Here is a 27500-nt window from a genome sequence, read left to right on the forward strand (position 1 = left end):
ACCACTGGTGTCCCCTGCTAAACCCACCACTGGTGTCCCTGCTAAACCCACCACTAAACCCACCACTGGTGTCCCCTGCTAAACCCACCACTGGTGTCTGTGGCTAAACCCACCACTGGTGTCCCCTGCTAAACCCACCACTGGTGTCTGTGGCTAAACCCACCACTGGTGTCCCCTGCTAAACCCACCACTGGTGTCCCCTGCTAAACCCACCACTGGTGTCCCCTGCTAAACCCACCACTGGTGTCTGTGCTAAACCCACCACTGGTGTCCCCTGCTAAACCCACCACTGGTGTCCCCTGCTAAACCCACCACTGGTGTCTGTGGCTAAACCCACCACCTGGGTTCCCCGGTTAACCCACCACTGGTGTCTGTGGCTAAACCCACCACTGGTGTCCCCTGCTAAACCCACCACTGGTGTCCCCTGCTAAACCCACCACTGGTGTCCCCTGCTAAACCCACCACTGGTGTCCCTGCTAAACCCACCACTGGTGTCTAAACCCACCACTGGTGTCTGTGCTAAACCCACCACTGGTGTCCCTGCTAAACCCACCACTGGTGTCTGTGCTAAACCCACCACTGGTGTCCCCTGCTAAACCCACCACTGGTGTCCCCTGCTAAACCCACCACTGGTGTCCCTGCTAAAACCCACCACTGGTGTCCCTGCTAAACCCACCACTGGTGTCCCCTGCTAAACCCACCACTGGTGTCTGTGCTAAACCCACCACTGGTGGTGTAAACCCACCACCCTGCTAAACCCACCACTGGTGTCCCTGCTAAACCCACCACTGGTAAACCCACCACTGGTGTCCCTGCTAAACCCACCACTGGTGTCCCTGCTAAACCCACCACTGGTGTCCCCTGCTAAACCCACCACTGGTGTCTGTGGCTAAACCCACCACTGGTGTCCCCTGCTAAACCCACCACTGGTGTCTGTGCTAAACCCACCACTGGTGTCCCCTGCTAAACCCACCACTGGTGTCTGTGCTAAACCCACCACTGGTGTCCCTGCTAAACCCACCACTGGTGTCCCCTGCTAAACCCACCACTGGTGTCCCCTGCTAAACCCACCACTGGTGTCCCTGCTAAACCCACCACTGGTGTCCCCTGCTAAACCCACCACTGGTGTCCCTGCTAAACCCACCACTGGTGTCCCTGCTAAACCCACCACTGGTGTCCCTGCTAAACCCACCACTGGTGTCTGTGCTAAACCCACCACTGGTGTCCCTGCTAAAAACCCACCACTGGTGTCTGTGCTAAACCCACCACTGGTGTCCCCTGCTAAACCCACCACTGGTGTCCCTGCTAAACCCACCACTGGTGTCCCTGCTAAACCCACCACTGGTGTCCCCTGCTAAACCCACCACTGGTGTCCCCTGCTAAACCCACCACTGGTGTCTGTGACTAAACCCACCACTGGTGTCCCCTGCTAAACCCACCACTGGTGTCTGTGGCTAAACCCACCACTGGTGTAAACCCACCACCTGCTAAACCCACCACTGGTGTCCCCTGCTAAACCCACCACTGGTGTCCCCTGCTAAACCCACCACTGGTGTCCCTGCTAAACCCACCACTGGTGTCCCCTGCTAAACCCACCACTGGTGGTGTAAACCCACCACTGGTGTCCCCTGCTAAACCCACCACTGGTGTCCTGCTAAACCCACCACTGGTGTCTGTGCTAAACCCACCACTGGTGTCCCCTGCTAAACCCACCACTGGTGTCCCTGCTAAACCCACCACTGGTGTCCCCTGCTAAACCCACCACTGGTGTCCCCTGCTAAACCCACCACTGGTGTCCCCTGCTAAACCCACCACTGGTGTCTGTGCTAAACCCACCACTGGTGTCCCCTGCTAAACCCACCACTGGTGTCCCCTGCTAAACCCACCACTGGTGTCCCCTGGTGCTGCTAAACCCACCACTGGTGTCTGTGGCTAAACCCACCACTGGTGTCCCTGCTAAACCCACCACTGGTGTCCCCTGCTAAACCCACCACTGGTGTCCCTGCTAAACCCACCACTGGTGTCCCCTGCTAAACCCACCACTGGTGTCCCTGCTAAACCCACCACTGGTGTCTGTGCTAAACCCACCACTGGTGTCCCCTGCTAAACCCACCACTGGTGTCCCCTGCTAAACCCACCACTGGTGTCCCCTGCTAAACCCACCACTGGTGTCTGTGACTAAACCCACCACTGGTGTCCCCTGCTAAACCCACCACTGGTGTCTGTGGCTAAACCCACCACTGGTGTCCCTGCTAAACCCACCACTGGTGTCCCTGTGCTAAACCCACCACTGGTGTCCCTGCTAAACCCACCACTGGTGTCCCTGCTAAACCCACCACTGGTGTAAACCCCCTGCTAAACCCACCACTGGTGTCCCTGCTAAACCCACCACTGGTGTCTGTGCTAAACCCACCACTGGTGTCTGGTGCTAAACCCACCACTGGTGTCTGTGACTAAACCCACCACTGGTGTCCCCTGCTAAACCCACCACTGGTGTCCCCTGCTAAACCCACCACTGGTGTCCCCTGCTAAACCCACCACTGGTGTCTAAACCCACCACCTGCTAAACCCACCACTGGTGTCCCTGCTAAACCCACCACTGGTGTCCCCTGCTAAACCCACCACTGGTGTCCCTGCTAAACCCACCACTGGTGTCCCCTGCTAAACCCACCACTGGTGTCCCCTGCTAAACCCACCACTGGTGTCCCCTGCTAAACCCACCACTGGTGTCCCTGCTAAACCCACCACTGGTGTCCCTGCTAAACCCACCACTGGTGTGTGCTAAACCCACCACTGGTGTCTGTGGCTAAACCCACCACTGGTGTCCCCTGCTAAACCCACCACTGGTGTCCCTGCTAAACCCACCACCCTGCTAAACCCACCACTGGTGTCCCTGCTAAACCCACCACTGGTGTAAACCCCCTGCTAAACCCACCACTGGTGTCCCCTGCTAAACCCACCACTGGTGTCCCTGCTAAACCCACCACTGGTGTCCCTGCTAAACCCACCACTGGTGTCTGTGACTAAACCCACCACTGGTGTCCCCTGCTAAACCCACCACTGGTGTCCTAAACCCACCACTGGTGTCTGGTGCTAAACCCACCACTGGTGTCCCCTGCTAAACCCACCACTGGTGTCCCTGCTAAACCCACCACTGCTAAACCCACCACTGGTGTCCTGCTAAACCCACCACTGGTGTCCCCTGCTAAACCCACCACTGGTGTCTGTGCTAAACCCACCACTGGTGTCCCTGCTAAACCCACCACTGGTGTCCCCTGTGGCTAAACCCACCACTGGTGTCCCCTGCTAAACCCACCACTGGTGTCCCCTGCTAAACCCACCACTGGTGTCCCCTGCTAAACCCACCACTGGTGTCCCCTGCTAAACCCACCACTGGTGTCCCCTGCTAAACCCACCACTGGTGTCCCCTGCTAAACCCACCACTGGTGTCCCCTGCTAAACCCACCACTGGTGTCCCCTGCTAAACCCACCACTGGTGTCCCCTGCTAAACCCACCACTGGTGTCTGTGGCTAAACCCACCACTGGTGTCCCCTGCTAAACCCACCACTGGTGTCCCTGCTAAAACCCACCACTGGTGTAAACCCACCACCCTGCTAAACCCACCACTGGTGTCCCCTGCTAAACCCACCACTGGTGTCTGTGCTAAACCCACCACTGGTGTCCCTGCTAAACCCACCACTGGTGTCTGTGCTAAACCCACCACTGGTGTCCCCTGCTAAACCCACCACTGGTGTCCCCTGCTAAACCCACCACTGGTGTCCCCTGCTAAACCCACCACTGGTGTCTGTGCTAAACCCACCACTGGTGTCCCCTGCTAAACCCACCACTGGTGTCCTGCTAAACCCACCACTGGTGTCTGTGGCTAAACCCACCACTGGTGTCCCCTGCTAAACCCACCACTGGTGTCCCCTGCTAAACCCACCACTGGTGTCCCTGCTAAACCCACCACTGGTGTCCCCTGCTAAACCCACCACTGGTGTCTGTGGCTAAACCCACCACTGGTGTCCCCTGCTAAACCCACCACTGGTGTCCCCTGCTAAACCCACCACTGGTGTCCCCTGCTAAACCCACCACTGGTGTCTGTGACTAAACCCACCACTGGTGTCCCTGCTAAACCCACTGTGGCTAAACCCACCACTGGTGTCTGTGGCTAAACCCACCACTGGTGTCCCCTGCTAAACCCACCACTGTGTGTCCACTGGTGTAAACCCACCACTGGTGTCCCCTGCTAAACCCACCACTGGTGTCCCTGCTAAACCCACCACTGGTGTCTGTGGCTAAACCCACCACTGGTGTCCCCTGCTAAACCCACCACTAAACCCACCACTGGTGTCCCCTGCTAAACCCACCACTGGTGCTAAACCCACCACTGGTGTCTGCTGCTAAACCCACCACTGGTGTCCCCTGCTAAACCCACCACTGGTGTCCCCTGCTAAACCCACCACTGGTGTCTGTGCTAAACCCACCACTGGTGTCTGTGACTAAACCCACCACTGGTGTCTGTGACTAAACCCACCACTGGTGTCCCCTGCTAAACCCACCACTGGTGTCTGTGACTAAACCCACCACTGGTGTCTGTGACTAAACCCACCACTGGTGTCTGTGACTAAACCCACCACTGGTGTCCCCTGCTAAACCCACCACTGGTGTCTGTGACTAAACCCACCACTGGTGTCCCCTGCTAAACCCACCACTGGTGTCTGTGCTAAACCCACCACTGGTGTCCCCTGCTAAACCCACCACTGGTGTCCCTGCTAAACCCACCACTGGTGTCTGTGGCTAAACCCACCACTGGTGTCTGTGGCTAAACCCACCACTGGTGTCCCCTGCTAAACCCACCACTGGTGTCCCCTGCTAAACCCACCACTGGTGTCTGTGACTAAACCCACCACTGGTGTCCCCTGCTAAACCCACCACTGGTGTCCCCTGCTAAACCCACCACTGGTGTCCCCTGCTAAACCCACCACTGGTGTCCCCTGCTAAACCCACCACTGGTGTCCCCTGCTAAACCCACCACTGGTGTCCCCTGCTAAACCCACCACTGGTGTCCCCTGCTAAACCCACCACTGGTGTCCTGCTAAACCCACCACTGGTGTCTGTGACTAAACCCACCACTGGTGTCCCCTGCTAAACCCACCACTGGTGTCCCCTGCTAAACCCACCACTGGTGTCCCCTGCTAAACCCACCACTGGTGTCCCCTGCTAAACCCACCACTGGTGTCCCCTGCTAAACCCACCACTGGTGTCTGTGCTAAACCCACCACTGGTGTAAACCCACCACTGGTGTCCCCTGCTAAACCCACCACTGGTGTCTGTGGCTAAACCCACCACTGGTGTCCTGCTAAACCCACCACTGGTGTCCCCTGCTAAACCCACCACTGGTGTAAACCCACCACTGGTGCTAAACCCACCACTGGTGTCCCCTGCTAAACCCACCACTGGTGTCCCCTGCTAAACCCACCACTGGTGTCTGTGGCTAAACCCACCACTGGTGTCCCCTGCTAAACCCACCACTGGTGTCCCCTGCTAAACCCACCACTGGTGTCCCTGCTAAACCCACCACTGGTGTCCCTGCTAAACCCACCACTGGTGTCTGTGGCTAAACCCACCACTGGTGTCCCCTGCTAAACCCACCACTGGTGTCCCCTGCTAAACCCACCACTGGTGTCCCCTGCTAAACCCACCACTGGTGTCCCTGACTAAACCCACCACTGGTGTGTCCCCTGCTAAACCCACCACTGGTGTCTGTGCTAAACCCACCACTGGTGTCCCCTGCTAAAACTGGTGTCCCCTGCTAAACCCACCACTGGTGTCCCCTGCTAAACCCACCACTGGTGTCTGTGGCTAAACCCACCACTGGTGTCCCTGCTAAACCCACCACTGGTGTCCCTGCTAAACCCACCAAACCCACCCACCACTGGTGTCTGTGCTAAACCCACCACTGGTGTAAACCCACCACCTGCTAAACCCACCACTGGTGTCCCCTGCTAAACCCACCACTGGTGTCCCCTGCTAAACCCACCACTGGTGTCTGTGGCTAAACCCACCACTGGTGTCCCCTGCTAAACCCACCACTGGTGTCCCCTGCTAAACCCACCACTGGTGTCCCCTGCTAAACCCACCACTGGTGTCTGTGGCTAAACCCACCACTGGTGTCCCCTGCTAAACCCACCACTGGTGTCCCTGCTAAAAACCCACCACTGGTGTCCCCTGCTAAACCCACCACTGGTGTCCCTGCTAAACCCACCACTGGTGTCCCTGCTAAACCCACCACTGGTGTCCCTGCTAAACCCACCACTGGTGTCTGCTAAACCCACCTAAACCCACCACTGGTGTCCCCTGCTAAACCCACCACTGGTGTCCCCTGCTAAACCCACCACTGGTGTCCCCTGCTAAACCCACCACTGGTGTCCCCTGTGACCCTAAACCCACCACTGGTGTCTGTGCTAAACCCACCACTGGTGTCCCCTGCTAAACCCACCACTGGTGTCCCCTGCTAAACCCACCACTGGTGTCCCCTGCTAAACCCACCACTGGTGTCTGTGGCTAAACCCACCACTGGTGTCCCCTGCTAAACCCACCACTGGTGTCTGTGCTAAACCCACCACTGGTGTCCCTGCTAAACCCACCACTGGTGTCCCCTGCTAAACCCACCACTGGTGTCCCCTGCTAAACCCACCACTAAACCCACCACTGTCCCTGCTAAACCCACCACACTGCTAAACCCACCACTGGTCTAAACCCACCCTGGTGCTAAACCCACCACTGGTGTCCCCTGCTAAACCCACCACTGGTGTCCCCTGCTAAACCCACCACTGGTGTCCCTGCTAAACCCACCACTGGTGTCCCCTGCTAAACCCACCACTGGTGTCCTGCTAAACCCACCACTGGTGTCCCTGCTAAACCCACCACTGGTGTCCCCTGCTAAACCCACCACTGGTGTCCCCTGCTAAACCCACCACTGGTGTCCCTGCTAAACCCACCACTGGTGTCCCTGACTAAACCCACCACTGGTGTCCCTAAACCCTAAACCCACCACTGGTGTCTGTGCTAAACCCACCACTGGTGTCTGTGACTAAACCCACCACTGGTGTCCCTGCTAAACCCACCACTGGTGTCCCTGCTAAACCCACCACTGGGTCCCCTGTAAACCCACCACCGCTAAACCCACCACTGGTAAACTAAACCCACCACTGGTGTCCCTGCTAAACCCACCACGGTGTCTGTGGCTAAACCCACCACTGGTGCTAAACCCACTGTAAACCCACCCACCACTGGTGTCCCCTGCTAAACCCACCACTGGTGTCTGTGCTAAACCCACCACTGGTGTCCCTGCTAAACCCACCACTGGTGTCTGTGGCTAAACCCACCACTGGTGTCCCCTGCTAAACCCACCACTGGTGTCCCTGCTAAACCCACCACTGGTGTCCCCTGCTAAACCCACCACTGGTGTCCCTGCTAAACCCACCACACTGGTGTCCCTGCTAAACCCACCACTGGTGTCCCCACTGGTGTCCTATGCTAAAAAACCCACCACTGGTGTCCCCTGCTAAACCCACCACTGGTGTCCCTGCTAAACCCACCACTGGTGTCCCCAGACTAAACCCACCACTGGTGTCCCCTGCTAAACCCACCACTGGTGTCCCCTGCTAAACCCACCACTGGTGTCCCCTGCTAAGCCCACCTGCTATATATAATTATAGGTAGATATATAATAACCAGACTATACAGCTGATTCTACTGTAGGTAGATATATAATAACCAGACTATACAGCTGATTCTACAGTAGGTAGATCTATAATAACCAGACTATAGACTGAGTGCTAGGCTACTGTACTGTAACTTATTTTGTATTCCCAGGTAGGAACAGAGATCAAAGCTGACTTTATTTGCCAACTCAGAGCCGTAATGGATGCTATTATTACCTGTGGCTGATACATGAAAGATTAGACTTCAATATATTGACTGGATAAACAGAGGGGAGGGGCCTAAAGCTGCTATGTAAATGATAATAAAACAGGTTGTGAAGGTCAGATATAGGCGTTCAGAGAGGCTATGTAACACAGAGAGAGAGACAAGGATTCAGGATGTCCGTGCTGCAGAGAGGCTATGTAACACAGAGAGAGAGACAAGGATTCAGGATGTCCGTGCTGCAGAGAGGCTATGTAACACAGAGAGAGAGACAAGGATTCAGGATGTCCTTGCTGCATATAACAGGCTTAATGAGAGCCACACAGCTCCGTATCACTGTTTACCCTGGGAGGGGCTGGAGGCAGGGCTGGAAGCAGGGCAGGGGGCTGGAGGCAGGGCTGGAAGCAGGGCAGGGGGCTGGAAGCAGGGCAACAGGATGAAGGCTGGAGGCGGAAGGCAGGGTAGGTAGCTGAGCAGGAGGCTGAAGTTTGGAAACAGGACAGGAGGCAGAAGGCTAGAGGCTGGAGGCAGGGCAGGAGGCAGTGCTGGAGGTAGGGCAGGAGGCTGGAGGTAGGGCAGAAGGCTAGAGGCTGGAGGCAGGGCAGGAGGCAGTGCTGTAGGGAGGTAGGCAGGAGGCTGGAGGTAGGGCAGAAGGCTAGAGGCTGAGGCAGGGCAGGAGGCAGGCAGTGCTGGAGGCAGGGCAGGAGGCAGTGCTGGAGGTAGGGCAGGAGGCTGGAGGTAGGGCAGAAGGCTAGAGGCTGGAGGCAGGGCAGGAGGCAGTGCTGGATGTAGGGCAGGAGGCAGTGCTGGAGGTAGGGCAGGAGGCAGTGCTGGAGGTAGGGCAGGAGGCTGGAGGTAGGGCAGAAGGCTAGAGGCTGGAGTCAGGGCAGGAGGCAGTGCTGGAGGTAGGGCAGGAGGCTGGAGGTAGGGCAGAAGGCTAGAGGCTGGAGTCAGGGCAGGAGGCAGTGCTGGAGGTAGGGCAGGAGGCTGGAGGTAGGGCAGAAGGCTAGAGGCTGGAGGCAGGGCAGGAGGCAGTGCTGGATGTAGGGCAGGAGGCAGTGCTGGAGGTAGGGCAGGAGGCTGGAGGTAGGGCAGAAGGCTAGAGGCTGGAGGTAGGGCAGGAGGCTGATTCCAACCATTCAATTATTAACCAGAAAGAAAATGTGTTTGATTTTGCCATTATCTGATCTGAGGTGTGTGTGTGTGTGTGTGTGTGTGTGTGTGTGTGTGTGTGTGTGTGTGTGTGTGTGTGTGTGTGTGTGTGTGTGTGTGTGTGTGTGTGTGTGTGTGTGTGTGTGTGTGTGCAGTGTGTGTGTGAGTGTTGCCATGGCACTGTTTGTGTCATTGTGACATTCGTTATGGCAAACAGAACAACCTGCATGGAGGAGGCTGGCATTTATTATCTATTTCATCTGACGTCATAAGGTATGGAACACGAAGTCCAAACAGCTGGACCATTCTGGAGCTACATCCCACATGGCACCCCATTCTCTACCACTGGACCATTCTGGAGCTACATCCCACATGGCACCCCATTCTCTACAGCTGGACCATTCTGGAGCTACATCCCACATGGCTCCCCATTCTCTACAGCTGGACCATTCTGGAGCTACATCCCACATGGCTCCCCATTCTCTACAGCTGGACCATTCTGGAGCTACATCCCACATGGCTCCCCATTCTCTACAGCTGGACCATTCTGGAGCTACATCCCACATGGCACCCCATTCTCTACAGCTGGACCATTCTGGAGCTACATCCCACATGGCTCCCCATTCTCTACAGCTGGACCATTCTGGAGCTACATCCCACATGGCTCCCCATTCTCTACAGCTGGACCATTCTGGAGCTACATCCCACATGGCTCCCCATTCTCTACAGCTGGACCATTCTGGAGCTACATCCCACATGGCTCCCCATTCTCTACAGCTGGACCATTCTGGAGCTACATCCCACATGGCTCCCCATTCTCTACAGCTGGACCATTCTGGAGCTACATCCCACATGGCTCCCCATTCTCTCATCCCACACAGCTGGACCATTCTGGAGCTACATCCCACATGGCTCCCCATTCTCTACAGCTGGACCATTCTGGAGCTACATCCCACATGGCTCCCCATTCTCTACAGCTGGACCATTCTGGAGCTACATCCCACATGGCACCCCATTCTCTACAGCTGGACCATTCTGGAGCTACATCCCACATGGCTCCCCATTCTCTACAGCTGGACCATTCTGGAGCTACATCCCACATGGCTCCCCATTCTCTACAGCTGGACCATTCTGGAGCTACATCCCACATGGCTCCCCATTCTCTACAGCTGGACCATTCTGGAGCTACATCCCACATGGCTCCCCATTCTCTACAGCTGGACCATTCTGGAGCTACATCCCACATGGCTCCCCATTCTCTACAGCTGGACCATTCTGGAGCTACATCCCACATGGCTCCCCATTCTCTACAGCTGGACCATTCTGGAGCTACATCCCACATGGCTCCCCATTCTCTACAGCTGGACCATTCTGGAGCTACATCCCACATGGCTCCCCATTCTCTACAGCTGGACCATTCTGGAGCTACATCCACATGGCTCCCCATGGCTCCCTCTACAGCTGGACCATTCTGGAGCTACATCCCACATGGCTCCCCATTCTCTACAGCTGGACCATTCTGGAGCTACATCCCACATGGCTCCCCATTCTCTACAGCTGGACCATTCTGGAGCTACATCCCACATGGCTCCCCATTCTCTACCGCTGGACCATTCTGGAGCTACATCCCACATGGCTCCCCATTCTCTACAGCTGGACCATTCTGGAGCTACATCCCACATGGCTCCCCATTCTCTACAGCTGGACCATTCTGGAGCTACATCCCACATGGCTCCCCATTCTCTACAGCTGGACCATTCTGGGGCTACATCCCACCCCATTCTCTACAGCTGGACCATTCTGGAGCTACATCCCACATGGCTCCCCATTCTCTACAGCTGGACCATTCTGGAGCTACATCCCACATGGCTCCCCATTCTCTAGCGCTGGACCATTCTGGAGCTACATCCCACATGGCTCCCCATTCTCTACAGCTGGACCATTCTGGCTACATCCCACACCCCATTCTCTACAGCTACATCCCACATGGCTCCCCATTCTCTACAGCTGGACCATTCTGGAGCTACATCCCACATGGCTCCCCATTCTCTACAGCTGGACCATTCTGGAGCTACATCCCACATGGCTCCCCATTCTCTACAGCTGGACCATTCTGGAGCTACATCCCACATGGCTCCCCATTCTCTACAGCTGGACCATTCTGGAGCTACATCCCACCCCATTCTCTACAGCTGGACCATTCTGGAGCTACATCCCACCCCATTCTCTACAGCTGGACCATTCTGGAGCTACATCCCACCCCATTCTCTACAGCTGGACCATTCTGGAGCTACATCCCACATGGCTCCCCATTCTCTACAGCTGGACCATTCTGGAGCTACATCCCACATGGCTCCCCATTCTCTACTGCTGGGCTACATCCCCCACCCCATTCTCTACAGCTGGACCATTCTGGAGCTACATCCCACATGGCTCCCCATTCTCTACAGCTGGACCATTCTGGAGCTACATCCCACATGGCTCCCCATTCTCTACAGCTGGACCATTCTGGAGCTACATCCCACATGGCTCTACAGCTGGACCATTCTGGAGCTACATCCCACTGGCTCCCCATTCTCCAGCTGGACCAGTCTGGAGCTACATCCCACATGGCTCCCCATTCTCTACAGCTGGACCATTCTGGAGCTACATCCCACATGGCTGGCACCCCATTCTCTACTGCTGGACCATTCTGGAGCTACATCTGGCTCCCCACAGCTGGACCATTCTGGAGCTACATCCCACATGGCTCCCCATTCTCTACAGCTGGACCATTCTGGAGCTACATCCCACATGGCTCCCCATTCTCTACAGCTGGACCATTCTGGAGCTACATCCCACATGGCTCCCCATTCTCTCTGGACATTCTGAAACCCTGGCTCCCCACCTCTGGAGTCTCTAGACATCTGAAACCCTACCTCTGGAGAGTCTCTAGACATCTGAAACCCACCTCTGGAGAGTCTCTAGACATCCCACATGAAACCCATTCTCTGGAGAGTCTCTAGACATCTGACAACCCTACCTCTGGAGAGTCTCTAGACATCTGAAACCCTACCTCTGGAGCTCTCTAGACTGAAACCCTACCTCTGGAGAGTCTCTAGACATCTGAAACCCTACCTCTGGAGAGTCTCTAGACATCTGGAGCTAACCCTACCTCTGCTGGACCATTCTGGAGCTAGACATGGCACCCCATGAAACCCTACCTCTGGAGAGTCTCACAGACATCTGAAACCCTACCTCTGGAGAGTCTCTAGACATATGAAACCCTACCTCTGGAGAGTCTCTAGACATCTGAAACCCTACCTCTGGAGAGTCTCTAGACATCTGAAACCCTACCTCTGGAGAGTCTCTAGACATCTGAAACCCTACCTCTGGCTCCCCAGTCTCTAGACATCTGAAACCCTACCTCTGAGAGTCTCTAGACATCTGAAACCCTACCTCTGGAGAGTCCCTAGACATCTGAAACCCTACCTCTGGAGAGTCTCTAGACCCCATTGAAACCCTACCTCTGGAGAGTCTCTAGACATCTGAAACCCTACCTCTGGAGAGTCTCTAGACATCTGAAACCCTACCTCTGGAGAGTCTCTAGACATCTGAAACCCTACCTCTGGAGAGTCTCTAGACATCTGAAACCCTACCTCTGGAGAGTCTCTAGACATCTGAAACCCTACCTCTGGAGAGTCTCTAGACATCTGAAACCCTTCCTCAGGAGAGTCCTAGACATCTGAAACCCTACCTCTGGAGAGTCTCTAGACATCTGAAACCCTACCTCTGGAGAGTCTCACATGGACATCTGAAACCCTACCATTCTGGAGAGTCTCTTGACATGAAACCCTACCTCTGGATTCTCTACAGTCTCTGGAGACATCTGAAACCCTACCTCTGGATTCTGGGTCTCTAGACATCTGAAACCCTACCTCTGGGAGTCTCTAGACATCTGAAACCCTACCTCTGGAGAGTCTCTAGACATCTGAAACCCTACCTCTGGAGAGTCTCTAGACATCTGAAACCCTACCTCTGGAGAGTCTCTAGACATCTGAAACCCTACCTCTGGAGAGTCTCTAGACATCTGAAACCCTACCTCTGGAGAGTCTCTAGACATCTGAAACCCTACCTCTGGAGAGTCTCTAGACATCTGAAACCCTACCTCTGGAGAGTCTCTAGACATCTGGAGCTACATCCCACATGGAAACCCTACCTCTGGAGAGTCTCTAGACATCTGAAACCCTACCTCTGGAGAGTCTCTAGACATCTGAAACCCTACCTCTGGAGAGTCTCTAGACATCTGAAACCCTACCTCTGGAGAGTCTCTAGACATCTGAAACCCTACCTCTGGAGAGTCTCTAGACATCTGAAACCCTACCTCTGGAGAGTCTCTAGACATCTGAAACCCTACCTCTGGAGAGTCTCTAGACATCTGAAACCCTACCTCTGGAGAGTCTCTAGACATCTGAAACCCTACCTCTGGAGAGTCTCTAGACATCTGAAACCCTACCTCTGGAGAGTCTCTGGAGACATCATGGAAACCCTACCTCTGGAGAGTCTCATGACATCTGAAACCCTACCTCCCTAGACATCTGAAACCCTACCATTCTGGAGTCTCTAGACATCTGAAACCCTACCTCTGGAGAGTCTCTAGACATCTGAAACCCTACCTCTGGAGAGTCTCTTGACATCTGAAACCCTACCTCTGGAGACCTAGACATCTGAAACCCTACCTCTGGAGTCTCTAGACATCTGAAACCCTACCTCTGGAGAGTCTCTACAGACCATCTGAAACCCCCTACCTCTGGAGAGTCTCTTGACATCTGAAACCCTACCTCTGGAGAGTCTCTAGACATCTGAAACCCTACCTCTGGAGAGTCTCTAGACATCTGAAACCCTACCTCTGGAGAGTCTCTAGACATCTGAAACCCTACCTCTGGAGAGTCTCTGGACATCTGAAACCCTATAGCACTATGCTGGAGAGTCTCTGGATTCTGGGACATCTGAAACCCTACCTCTGGAGAGTCTCTGACATCTGAAACCCTACCTCTGGAGAGTCTCTAGACATCTGAAACCCTACCTCTGGAGAGTCTCTAGACATCTGAAACCCTACCTCTGAGAGAGTCTCTAGACATCTGCTCCCCTACCTCTGGAGAGTCTCTAGACATCTGAAACCCTACCTCTGGAGAGTCTCTTGACATCTGAAACCCTACCTCTGGAGAGTCTCTAGACATCTGAAACCCTACCTCTGGAGATCCACATGGTCTCTAGACATCTGAAACCCTACCTCTGGAGAGTCTCTAGACATCTGAAACCCTACCTCTGGAGAGTCTCTTGACATCTGAAACCCTACCTCTGGAGAGTCTCTTGACATCAGAAACCCTACCTCTGGAGAGTCTCTAGACATCTGAAACCCTACCTCTGGAGAGTCTCTAGACATCTGAAACCCTACCTCTGGAGAGTCTCTAGACATCTGAAACCCTACCTCTGGAGAGTCTCTAGACATCTGAAACCCTACTGGAGAGTCTCTGGAGAGTCTCTAGACATCTGAAACCCTACCTCTGGAGAGTCTCTAGACATCTGAAACCCTACCTCTGGAGAGTCTCTAGACATCTGAAACCCTACCTCTGGAGAGTCTCTTGACATCTGAAACCCTACCTCTGGAGAGTCTCTTGACATCTGAAACCCTACCTCTGGAGAGTCTCTTGACATCTGAAACCCTACCTCTGGAGAGTCTCTAGACATCTGAAACCCTACCTCTGGAGAGTCTCTAGACATCTGAAACCCTACCTCTGGAGAGTCTCTAGACATCTGAAACCCTACCTCTGGAGAGTCTCTTGACATCTGAAACCCTACCTCTGGAGAGTCTCTTGACATCTGAAACCCTACCTCTGGAGAGTCTCTAGACATCTGAAACCCTACCTCTGGAGAGTCTCTAGACATCTGAAACCCTACCTCTGGAGAGTCTCTTGACATCTGAAACCCTACCTCTGGAGAGTCTCTAGACATCTGAAACCCTACCTCTGGAGAGTCTCTAGACATCTGAAACCCTACCTCTGGAGAGTCTCTTGACATCTGAAACCCTACCTCTGGAGAGTCTCTAGACATCTGAAACCCTACCTCTGGAAAGTCTCTAGACATCTGAAACCTTACATCTGGGTGGTCCCAGGAACTGAACCCACTATCCTGGTGTTGCAAGAGCCATGTACTACCGACCGTGCCCCACAGAGGACCACGACTCCATGTCAGAACAAACAGGAAGGGGAAACTCAGCTCCGTGTCTGAGGAACACCAACATCATCCTGATGACAGATTGTTCTGTATCACCAGACCAGATCTGCTAGTTTTAAAGCCACTTCCCTTCCCGGTGACGTTATTCTCTGAACAAACCGTCCGCGACTTCCAGAAGAGGAAGTGACATGCTGTATTGTACTGTAGTAGCGTACCTCAGTGACATCACATCATGCAGTTGAATGCAAACAGGTTGTTGTCAACAAACTTCCCCTGTCGTCCTGTGGCACCCTGTTCCCTATGAAGTGCACTACTTTAGACCAGGGCCCTATGGCACCCTGTTCCCTACGAAGTGCACTACTTTAGACCAGGGCCCTATGGCACCCTGTTCCCTACGAAGTGCACTACTTTAGACCAGGGCCCTATGGCACCCTGTTCCCTACGAAGTGCACTACTTTAGACCAGGGCCCTATGGCACCCTGTTCCCTACGAAGTGCACTACTTTAGACCAGGGCCCTATGGCACCCTGTTCCCTACGAAGTGCACTACTTTAGACCAGGGCCCTATGGCACCCTGTTCCCTACGAAGTGCACTACTTTAGACCAGGGCCCTATGGCACCCTGTTCCCTATGAAGTGCACTACTTTAGACCAGGGCCCTATGGCACCCTGTTCCCTACGAAGTGCACTACTTTAGACCAGGGCCCTATGGCACCCTGTTCCCTACAAAGTGCACTACTTTAGCTTAGGGCCCGATGGCACCCCGTTCCCTACGAAGTGCACTACTTTAGACCAGGGCCCTATGGCACCCTGTTCCCTACGAAGTGCACTACTTTACACCAGGGCCCTATGGCACCCTGTTCCCTACGAAGTGCACTACTTTAGACCAGGGTCCTATGGCACCCTGTTCCCTACGAAGTGCACTACTTTAGACCAGGGCCCTATGGCACCCTGTTCCCTATGAAGTGCACTACTTTAGACCAGGGCCCTATGGCACCCTGTTCCCTACGAAGTGCACTACTTTAGACCAGGGCCCTATGGCACCCGTTCCCTACGAAGTGCACTACTTTAGACCAGGGCCCTATGGCACCCTGTTCCCTACGAAGTGCACTACTTTAGACCAGGGCCCTATGGCACCCCGTTCCCTACGAAGTGCACTACTTTAGACCAGGGCCCTATGGCACCCGTTCCCTACGAAGTGCACTACTTTAGACCAGGGCCCTATGGCACCCCGTTCCCTACGAAGTGCACTACTTTAGACCAGGGCCCTATGGCACCCCGTTCCCTACGAAGTGCACTACTTTAGACCAGGGCCCTATGGCACCCTGTTCCCTACGAAGTGCACTACTTTAGACCAGGGCCCTATGGCACCCTGTTCCCTACGAAGTGCACTACTTTAGACCAGGGCCCTATGGCACCCTGTTCCCTATGAAGTGCACTACTTTAGACCAGGGCCCTATGGCACCCTGTTCCCTACGAAGTGCACTACTTTAGACCAGGGCCCTATGGCACCCTGTTCCCTACGAAGTGCACTACTTTAGCTTAGGGCCCTATGGCACCCCGTTCCCTACGAAGTGCACTACTTTAGACCAGGGCCCTATGGCACCCTGTTCCCTACGAAGTGCACTACTTTACACCAGGGCCCTATGGCACCCTGTTCCCTACGAAGTGCACTACTTTAGACCAGGGTCCTATGGCACCCTGTTCCCTACGAAGTGCACTACTTTAGACCAGGGCCCTATGGCACCCTGTTCCCTATGAAGTGCACTACTTTAGACCAGGGCCCTATGGCACCCTGTTCCCTACGAAGTGCACTACTTTAGACCAGGGCCCTATGGCACCCTGTTCCCTACGAAGTGCACTACTTTAGACCAGGGCCCTATGGCACCCTGTTCCCTACGAAGTGCACTACTTTAGACCAGGGCCCTATGGCACCCTGTTCCCTACGAAGTGCACTACTTTAGACCAGGGCCCTATGGCACCCTGTTCCCTACGAAGTGCACTACTTTAGACCAGGGCCCTATGGCACCCTGTTCCCTATGAAGTGCACTACTTTAGACCAGGGCCCTATGGCACCCTGTTCCCTACGAAGTGCACTACTTTAGACCAGGGCCCTATGGCACCCCGTTCCCTACGAAGTGCACTACTTTAGACCAGGGCCCTATGGCACCCTGTTCCCTACGAAGTGCACTACTTTAGACCAGGGCCCTGTTGGAATACTGTGCCATTTGGGACACAGTCTTAATCTCCTATCAAACTATGTCCATCATGTTGTCTCGTAGGAGGCAGCCATGTTGTTTTTCTGCCTGTCAAGTCATCTTCCTCCTAATAGGATCAACTGCATCACGCGTCTGATGAAGACGATGAAGACTCATATCACTATGTGGCGAAGACTAACCTCCACCGTCAAACACAGTAACGTCAGCTTGAGCTCCTTACGTTATCTCTGCTAAGTCCCTCAGATCTCAAACCCGGCTACCGGCGAGAGCTCGTTTTAATTTCAGAGGCACGAGGGAGACCAGAGAGAACAGACAAGAGGTAAATCAGTTCATGAGGAAAACCAAAACAACCATGAAGTATATTTCAACCAGTATAAAAGTATGACGAGCTGTTTGAAAGGGGAAGCTCGTCTCGGACAGAACATCAGCTGTCAGTGAACAGAGGATCCTGAATGAGACAACACTCCTCGGTGACCACTTCCGCCATGTTCAGTGACATAGAACACACAGTTACTGTGTATCTTACTGTCTGTTCTGTGTTCCTCTCCCTGTATAATAGAACATTACACACAGTTACTATGTATCTTACTGTCTGTTCTGTGTTCCTCTCCCTGAACACACAGTTACTATGTATCTTACTGTCTGTTCTGTGTTCCTCTCCCTGTATAATGGAACATTACACACAGTTACTATGTATCTTACTGTCTGTTCTGTGTTCCTCTCCCTGAACACACAGTTACTATGTATCTTACTGTCTGTTCTGTGTTCCTCTCCCTGAACACACAGTTACTATGTATCTTACTGTCTGTTCTGTGTTCCTCTCCCTGTATAATGGAACATTACACACAGTTACTATGTATCTTACTGTCTGTTCTGTGTTCCTCTCCCTGAACACACAGTTACTATGTATCTTACTGTCTGTTCTGTGTTCCTCTCCCTGAACACACAGTTACTATGTATCTTACTGTCTGTTCTGTGTTCCTCTCCCTGTATAATGGAACATTACACACAGTTACTATGTATCTTACTGTCTGTTCTGTGTTCCTCTCCCTGAACACAGTTACTATGTATCTTACTGTCTGTTCTGTGTTCCTCTCCCTGTATAATGGAAACACACAGTTACTATGTATCTTACTGTCTGTTCTGTGTTCCTCTCCTGTATAATGGAACATTACACACAGTTACTATGTATCTTACTGTCTGTTCTGTGTTCCTCTCCTGTATAATGGAACATTACACACAGTTACTATGTATCTTACTGTCTGTTCTGTGTTCCTCTCCCTGTATAATGGAACATTACACACAGTTACTATGTATCTTACTGTCTGTTCTGTGTTCCTCTCCTGTATAATGGAACATTACACACAGTTACTATGTATCTTACTGTCTGTTCTGTGTTCCTCTCCTGTATAATGGAACATTACACACAGTTACTATGTATCTTACTGTCTGTTCTGTGTTCCTCTCCCTGTATAATGGAACATTACACACAGTTACTATGTATCTTACTGTCTGTTCTGTGTTCCTCTCCCTGTATAATGGAACATTACACACAGTTACTATGTATCTTACTGTCTGTTCTGTGTTCCTCTCCCTGAACACACAGTTACTATGTATCTTACTGTCTGTTCTGTGTTCCTCTCCCTGTATAATGGAACATTACACACAGTTACTATGTATCTTACTGTCTGTTCTGTGTTCCTCTCCCTGTATAATGGAACATTACACACAGTTACTATGTATCTTACTGTCTGTTCTGTGTTCCTCTCCCTGTATAATGGAACATTACACACAGTTACTATGTATCTTACTGTCTGTTCTGTGTTCCTCTCCCTGTATAATGGAACATTACACACAGTTACTATGTATCTTACTGTCTGTTCTGTGTTCCTCTCCCTGTATAATGGAACATTACACACAGTTACTATGTATCTTACTGTCTGTTCTGTGTTCCTCTCCCTGAACACACAGTTACTATGTATCTTACTGTCTGTTCTGTGTTCCTCTCCCTGAACACACAGTTACTATGTATCTTACTGTCTGTTCTGTGTTCCTCTCCCTGTATAATGGAACATTACACACAGTTACTATGTATCTTACTGTCTGTTCTGTGTTCCTCTCCCTGTATAATGGAACATTACACACAGTTACTATGTATCTTACTGTCTGTTCTGTGTTCCTCTCCCTGTATAATAGAACATTACACACAGTTACTATGTATCTTACTGTCTGTTCTGTGTTCCTCTCCCTGAACACAGTTACTATGTATCTTATTGTCTGTTCTGTGTTCCTCTCCCTGAACACACAGTTACTATGTATCTTACTGTCTGTTCTGTGTCTCCTGAACACACAGTTACTATGTATCTTACTGTCTGTTCTGTGTTCCTCTCCCTGTATAATGGAACATTACACACAGTTACTGTGTATCTTACTGTCTGTTCTGTGTTCCTCTCCCTGTATAATGGAACATTACACACAGTTACTGTGTATCTTACTGTCTGTTCTGTGTTCCTCTCCCTGAACACACAGTTACTATGTATCTTACTGTCTGTTCTGTGTTCCTCTCCCTGAACACACAGTTACTATGTATCTTACTGTCTGTTCTGTGTTCCTCTCCCTGAACACACAGTTACTATGTATCTTACTGTCTGTTCTGTGTTCCTCTCCCTGAACACACAGTTACTGTGTATCTTACTGTCTGTTCTGTGTTCCTCTCCTGCTGATATTCCTTCCTCTGTTGTTATCCTGATAGTTAGTGTCTCAACACACAGGGTAGCAGGCGCTGTGTCTCCCACTGTCTCTGGACGGAAAGAGGATTGGGAAGATTTATATCCACACACACACACACACACACACACACACACACACACACACTAATCCCCACCTCATCCTTTTCCTCCTGAGCAAAGCATGCTGGGATATGAAGAGGAAAGGGAGCTTGTGTGTGTGTGTGTGTGTGTGTGTGTGTGTGTGTGGTATGAGCTGGTTAGCCATTACCAGGTCAGTCAGTTGGTAAATTAATTCTGTCCAATGATGACACTTCACAAGTTCACTAGTCCATAATGGACTAACTTTGTTCTGACCCAGTATTTTGACCCAAGATGAACCGACTGAAACATCACAAATGTATTTTCCACGGCCATTACAAATGGGTACTGTGTCTCTATTATAGTAGTCTATTATAGTAGTCTATTACAGTAGTCTATATACTGTGTCTCTATTATAGTAGTCTATTATAGTAGTCTATTACAGTAGTCTATTACAGTAGTCTATTATAGTAGTCTATTACAGTAGTCTATATACTGTGTCTATTATAGTAGTCTATTATAGTAGTCTATTACAGTAGTCTATATACTGTGTCTCTATTATAGTAGTCTATTATAGTAGTCTATTACAGTACTGTGTCTCTATTATAGTAGTCTATTATAGTAGTCTATTACAGTAGTCTATATACTGTGTCTCTATTATAGTAGTCTATTATAGTAGTCTATTACAGTAGTCTATATACTGTGTCTCTATTATAGTAGTCTATTACAGTAGTCTATTACAGTAGTCTATTATAGTAGTCTGTTAGTCTCTATACTGTGTCTCTATTATAGTAGTCTATTATAGTAGTCTATATACTGTGTCTCTATTATAGTAGTCTATTATAGTAGTCTATATACTGTGTCTCTATTATAGTAGTCTATTACAGTAGTCTATTATAGTAGTCTATTATAGTAGTCTATTACAGTAGTCTATTACAGTAGTCTATTACAGTAGTCTATTATGGTAGTCTATTACAGTAGTCTATATACTGTGTCTCTATTATAGTAGTCTATTATAGTAGTCTATTATAGTAGTCTATTATTAGTCTAGTAGTCTATTATAGTAGTCTATTATAGTATTCTATTATAGTAGTCTATTATAGTAGTCTATTATAGTAGTCTATTATAGTAGTCTATTATAGTAGTCTATTATAGTAGTCTATTATAGTAGTCTATTATAGTAGTCTATTATAGTAGTCTATTATAGTAGTCTATTATAGTAGTCTATTATAGTAGTCTATTATAGTAGTCTATTATAGTAGTCTATTATAGTAGTCTATTACAGTAGTCTATTACAGTAGTCTATTACAGTAGTCTATTACAGTAGTCTATTATAGTAGTCTATTATAGTAGTCTATTATAGTAGTCTATTATAGTAGTCTATTACAGTAGTCTATTACAGTAGTCTATTACAGTAGTCTATTATAGTAGTCTATTATAGTAGTCTATTATAGTAGTCTATTATAGTAGTCTATTACAGTAGTCTATTACAGTAGTCTATTACAGTAGTCTATTATAGTAGTCTATTACAGTAGTCTATTATAGTAGTCTATTATAGTAGTCTATTATAGTAGTCTATTATAGTAGTCTATTATAGTAGTCTATTATAGTAGTCTATTATAGTAGTCTATTACAGTAGTCTATTATAGTAGTCTATTACAGTAGTCTATTATAGTAGTCTATTATAGTAGTCTATTAGTAGTAGTATAGTAGTCTATAGTAGTCTATTATAGTAGTCTATTATAGTAGTCTATTATAGTAGTCTATTATAGTAGTCTATTATAGTAGTCTATTATAGTAGTCTATTATAGTAGTCTATTATAGTAGTCTATTATAGTAGTCTATTATAGTAGTCTATTATAGTAGTCTATTATAGTAGTCTATTATAGTAGTCTATTATAGTAGTCTATTATAGTAGTCTATTACAGTAGTCTATTATAGTAGTCTATTATAGTAGTCTATTATAGTAGTCTATTATAGTAGTCTATTATAGTAGTCTATTATAGTAGTCTATATACTGTGTCTCTATTATAGTAGTCTATTATAGTAGTCTATTACAGTAGTCTATATACTGTGTCTCTATTATAGTAGTCTATTATAGTAGTCTATTATAGTAGTCTATTATAGTAGTCTATATACTGTGTCTCTATTACAGTAGTCTATTATAGTAGTCTATTACAGTAGTCTATTACAGTAGTCTATTATAGTAGTCTATTACAGTAGTCTATTACAGTAGTCTATTATAGTAGTCTATTATAGTAGTCTATTATAGTAGTCTATTATAGTAGTCTATTATAGTAGTCTATTATAGTAGTCTATTATAGTAGTCTATTATAGTAGTCTATATACTGTGTCTCTATTATAGTAGTCTATTATAGTAGTCTATTATAGTAGTCTATATACTGTGTCTCTATTATAGTAGTCTATTATAGTAGTCTATTATAGTAGTCTATTATAGTAGTCTATTATAGTAGTCTATTATAGTAGTCTATTATAGTAGTCTATAGTCTATATTACAGTAGTCTATTATAGTAGTCTATTATAGTAGTCTATTATAGTAGTCTATTACAGTAGTCTATTACAGTAGTCTATTACTGTGTAGTCTATTATAGTAGTCTATTATAGTAGTCTATTATGTGTCTCTATTATAGTAGTCTATTATAGTAGTCTATTATAGTAGTCTATTATAGTAGTCTATTATAGTAGTCTATTATAGTAGTCTATTATAGTAGTCTATTATAGTAGTCTATTATAGTAGTCTATTATAGTAGTCTATTATAGTAGTCTATTATAGTAGTCTATTATAGTAGTCTATTATAGTAGTCTATTATAGTAGTCTATTATAGTAGTCTATTATAGTAGTCTATTATAGTAGTCTATTATAGTAGTCTATTACAGTAGTCTATTACAGTAGTCTATTATAGTAGTCTATTATAGTAGTCTATTATAGTAGTCTATTATAGTAGTCTATTATAGTAGTCTATTACAGTAGTCTATTATAGTAGTCTATTACAGTAGTCTATTATAGTAGTCTATTATAGTAGTCTATTATAGTAGTCTATTATAGTAGTCTATTATAGTAGTCTATTATAGTAGTCTATTATAGTAGTCTATTATAGTAGTCTATTATAGTAGTCTATTATAGTAGTCTATTATAGTAGTCTATTATAGTAGTCTATTACAGTAGTCTATTATAGTAGTCTATTATAGTAGTCTATTACAGTAGTCTATTATAGTAGTCTATTATAGTAGTCTATTATAGTAGTCTATTATAGTAGTCTATTATAGTAGTCTATTATAGTAGTCTATTATAGTAGTCTATTATAGTAGTCTATTATAGTAGTCTATTATAGTAGTCTATTATAGTAGTCTATTATAGTAGTCTATTATAGTAGTCTATTATAGTAGTCTATTATAGTAGTCTATTATAGTAGTATATTATAGTAGTCTATTACAGTAGTCTATTATAGTAGTCTATTATAGTAGTCTATTATAGTAGTCTATTATAGTAGTCTATTATAGTAGTATATTATAGTAGTATATTACAGTAGTCTAGTAGTATATTATAGTAGTCTATTATAGTAGTCTATTATAGTAGTCTATTACAGTAGTCTATTATAGTAGTCTATTATAGTAGTCTATTATAGTAGTCTATTATAGTAGTCTATTATAGTAGTCTATTAGTAGTCTATTATAGTAGTCTATTATAGTAGTCTATTATAGTAGTCTATTACAGTAGTCTATTATAGTAGTCTATTATAGTAGTCTATTATAGTAGTCTATTACAGTAGTCTATTATAGTAGTCTATTAGTAGTCTATTATAGTAGTCTATTATAGTAGTCTATTATAGTAGTCTATTATAGTAGTCTATTATAGTAGTCTATTACAGTAGTCTATTATAGTAGTCTATTAGTAGTCTATTATAGTAGTCTATTATAGTAGTCTATTATAGTAGTCTATTATAGTAGTCTATTATAGTAGTCTATTATAGTAGTCTATTACAGTAGTCTATTACAGTAGTCTATTATAGTAGTCTATTATAGTAGTCTATTATAGTAGTCTATTATAGTAGTCTATTATAGTAGTAGTCTATTACAGTAGTCTATTATAGTAGTCTATTATAGTAGTCTATTATAGTAGTCTATTATAGTAGTCTATTATAGTAGTCTATTATAGTAGTCTATTAGTCTATTAGTAGTCTATTATAGTAGTCTATTATAGTAGTCTATTATAGTAGTCTATTATAGTAGTCTATAGTCTATTAGTAGTATATTATAGTAGTCTATTATAGTAGTCTATTATAGTAGTCTAGTAGTCTATTATAGTAGTCTATTACAGTAGTAGTAGTCTATTACAGTAGTCTATTATAGTAGTCTATTACAGTAGTCTATTAGTAGTCTATTATAGTAGTCTATTATAGTAGTCTATTATAGTAGTCTATTATAGTAGTCTATTATAGTAGTATATTATAGTATGCTATTACAGTAGTCTATTACAGTAGTCTATTACAGTAGTCTATTATAGTAGTCTATTATAGTAGTCTATTACGGTAGTCTATTACAGTAGTCTATTACAGTAGTCTATTACAGTAGTCTATTACAGTAGTCTATTATAGTAGTCTATTATAGTAGTATATTATAGTATGCTATTACAGTAGTCTATTACAGTAGTCTATTACAGTAGTCTATTATAGTAGTCTATTATAGTAGTCTATTATAGTAGTCTATTATAGTAGTCTATTACAGTAGTCTATTATAGTAGTCTATTACAGTAGTCTATTATAGTAGTCTATTACAGTAGTCTATTACAGTAGTCTATTATAGTAGTCTATTATAGTAGTCTATTATAGTAGTCTATTATAGTAGTCTATTATAGTAGTCTATTACAGTAGTCTATTATAGTAGTCTATTACAGTAGTCTATTATAGTAGTCTATTATAGTAGTCTATTACAGTAGTCTATTACAGTAGTCTATTATAGTAGTCTATTACAGTAGTCTATTATAGTAGTCTATTACAGTAGTCTATTACAGTAGTCTATTATAGTAGTCTATTACAGTAGTCTATTATAGTAGTCTATTATAGTAGTCTATTACAGTAGTCTATTATAGTAGTCTATTATAGTAGTCTATTATAGTAGTATATTATAGTAGTATATTACAGTAGTCTATTATAGTAGTCTATTATAGTAGTATATTATAGTAGTATATTACAGTAGTCTATTATAGTAGTCTATTATAGTAGTCTATTACAGTAGTCTATTACAGTAGTCTATTATAGTAGTCTATTACAGTAGTCTATTATAGTAGTCTATTACAGTAGTCTATTACAGTAGTCTATTACAGTAGTCTATTACAGTAGTCTATTACAGTAGTCTATTATAGTAGTCTATTACAGTAGTCTATTATAGTAGTCTATTATAGTAGTCTATTATAGTAGTCTATTATAGTAGTCTATTATAGTAGTCTATTATAGTAGTCTATTACAGTAGTCTATTACAGTAGTCTATTACAGTAGTCTATTACAGTAGTCTATTACAGTAGTCTATTACAGTAGTCTATTATAGTAGTCTATTATAGTAGTCTATTACAGTAGTCTATTATAGTAGTCTATTACAGTAGTCTATTATAGTAGTCTATTATAGTAGTCTATTATAGTAGTCTATTACAGTAGTCTATTATTAGTCTATTATAGTAGTCTATTATAGTAGTCTATTATAGTAGTCTATTATAGTAGTCTATTATAGTAGTCTATTATAGTAGTCTATTATAGTAGTCTATTAGTAGTCTATTATAGTAGTCTATTAGTAGTAGTATATTAGTAGTCTATTATAGTAGTCTATTATAGTAGTCTATTACAGTAGTCTATTACAGTAGTCTATTATAGTAGTCTATTATAGTAGTATATTATAGTAGTCTATTATAGTAGTCTATTATAGTAGTCTATTATAGTAGTCTATATACTGTGTCTCTATTATAGTAGTCTATTATAGTAGTCTATTATAGTAGTCTATTATAGTAGTCTATTATAGTAGTCTATTATAGTAGTCTATTATAGTATTCTATTATAGTAGTCTATTACAGTAGTCTATTACAGTAGTCTATTATAGTAGTCTATTATAGTAGTCTATTATAGTAGTCTATTATAGTAGTCTATTATAGTAGTCTATTATAGTAGTCTATTATAGTAGTCTCTATTATAGTAGTCTATTATAGTAGTCTATTATAGTAGTCTATTACAGTAGTCTATTATAGTAGTCTATTATAGTAGTCTATTACAGTAGTATAGTAGTCTATTATAGTAGTCTATTATAGTAGTCTATTACAGTAGTCTATTACAGTAGTCTATTATAGTAGTCTATTATAGTAGTCTATTATAGTAGTCTATTATAGTAGTCTATTATAGTAGTCTATTACAGTAGTCTATTATAGTAGTCTATTATAGTAGTCTATTATAGTAGTATATTACAGTAGTATATTACAGTAGTCTATTATAGTAGTCTATTACAGTAGTCTATTATAGTAGTCTATTATAGTAGTCTATTATAGTAGTCTATTACAGTAGTCTATTATAGTAGTCTATTATAGTAGTCTATTATAGTAGTATATTATAGTAGTCTATTACAGTAGTCTATTACAGTAGTCTATTACAGTAGTCTATTATAGTAGTCTATTACAGTAGTCTATTACAGTAGTCTATTATAGTAGTCTATTATAGTAGTCTATTATAGTAGTCTATTATAGTAGTCTATTATAGTAGTCTATTATAGTAGTCTATTATAGTAGTCTATTATAGTAGTCTATTATAGTAGTCTATTACAGTAGTCTATTACAGTAGTCTGTTAGTCTCTATTATAGTAGTCTATTATAGTAGTCTATTACAGTAGTCTATTACAGTAGTCTATTATAGTAGTAGTAGTCTATTATAGTAGTCTATTATAGTAGTCTATTATAGTAGTCTATTACAGTAGTCTATTACAGTAGTCTATTACAGTAGTCTGTTAGTCTCTATACTGTGTCTCTATTATAGTAGTCTATTATAGTAGTTTGTTATAGTAGTCTTCCGGCTTTAAACTTCTTCACAACAGTATCTCGGACCTGCCTGGTGTGTTCCTTGTTCTTCATGATGCTCTCTGCGCTTTTAACGGACCTCTGAGACTATCACAGTGCAGGTGCA

At 46.0% G+C, this 27500-nt stretch overlaps 1 protein-coding gene across 8 annotated transcripts in view; it reads right to left on the reverse strand.

Annotated features, from left to right (window-relative positions):
- eps8a (epidermal growth factor receptor pathway substrate 8a) overlaps window positions 1-27500 on the reverse strand; it is a 175792-nt gene that overhangs the window by 107954 nt on the left and 40338 nt on the right. For 6 of the 8 annotated variants that reach the window (XM_052514481.1, XM_052514476.1, XM_052514479.1 and 3 more), the window contains exon 2: window positions 20214-20318. The gene's annotated coding sequence lies outside the window, so the exon portion shown is untranslated. Of the gene's footprint in view, window positions 1-8277; window positions 8428-20213; window positions 20319-27500 lie in introns of those variants that run through there. The other 2 variants (XM_052514477.1, XM_052514475.1) reach the window with 1 other exon arrangement.

The sequence above is a fragment of the Oncorhynchus keta genome, unplaced genomic scaffold (assembly GCF_023373465.1).
Source record: "Oncorhynchus keta strain PuntledgeMale-10-30-2019 unplaced genomic scaffold, Oket_V2 Un_scaffold_17580_pilon_pilon, whole genome shotgun sequence".
NCBI lineage: Eukaryota > Metazoa > Chordata > Actinopteri > Salmoniformes > Salmonidae > Oncorhynchus > Oncorhynchus keta.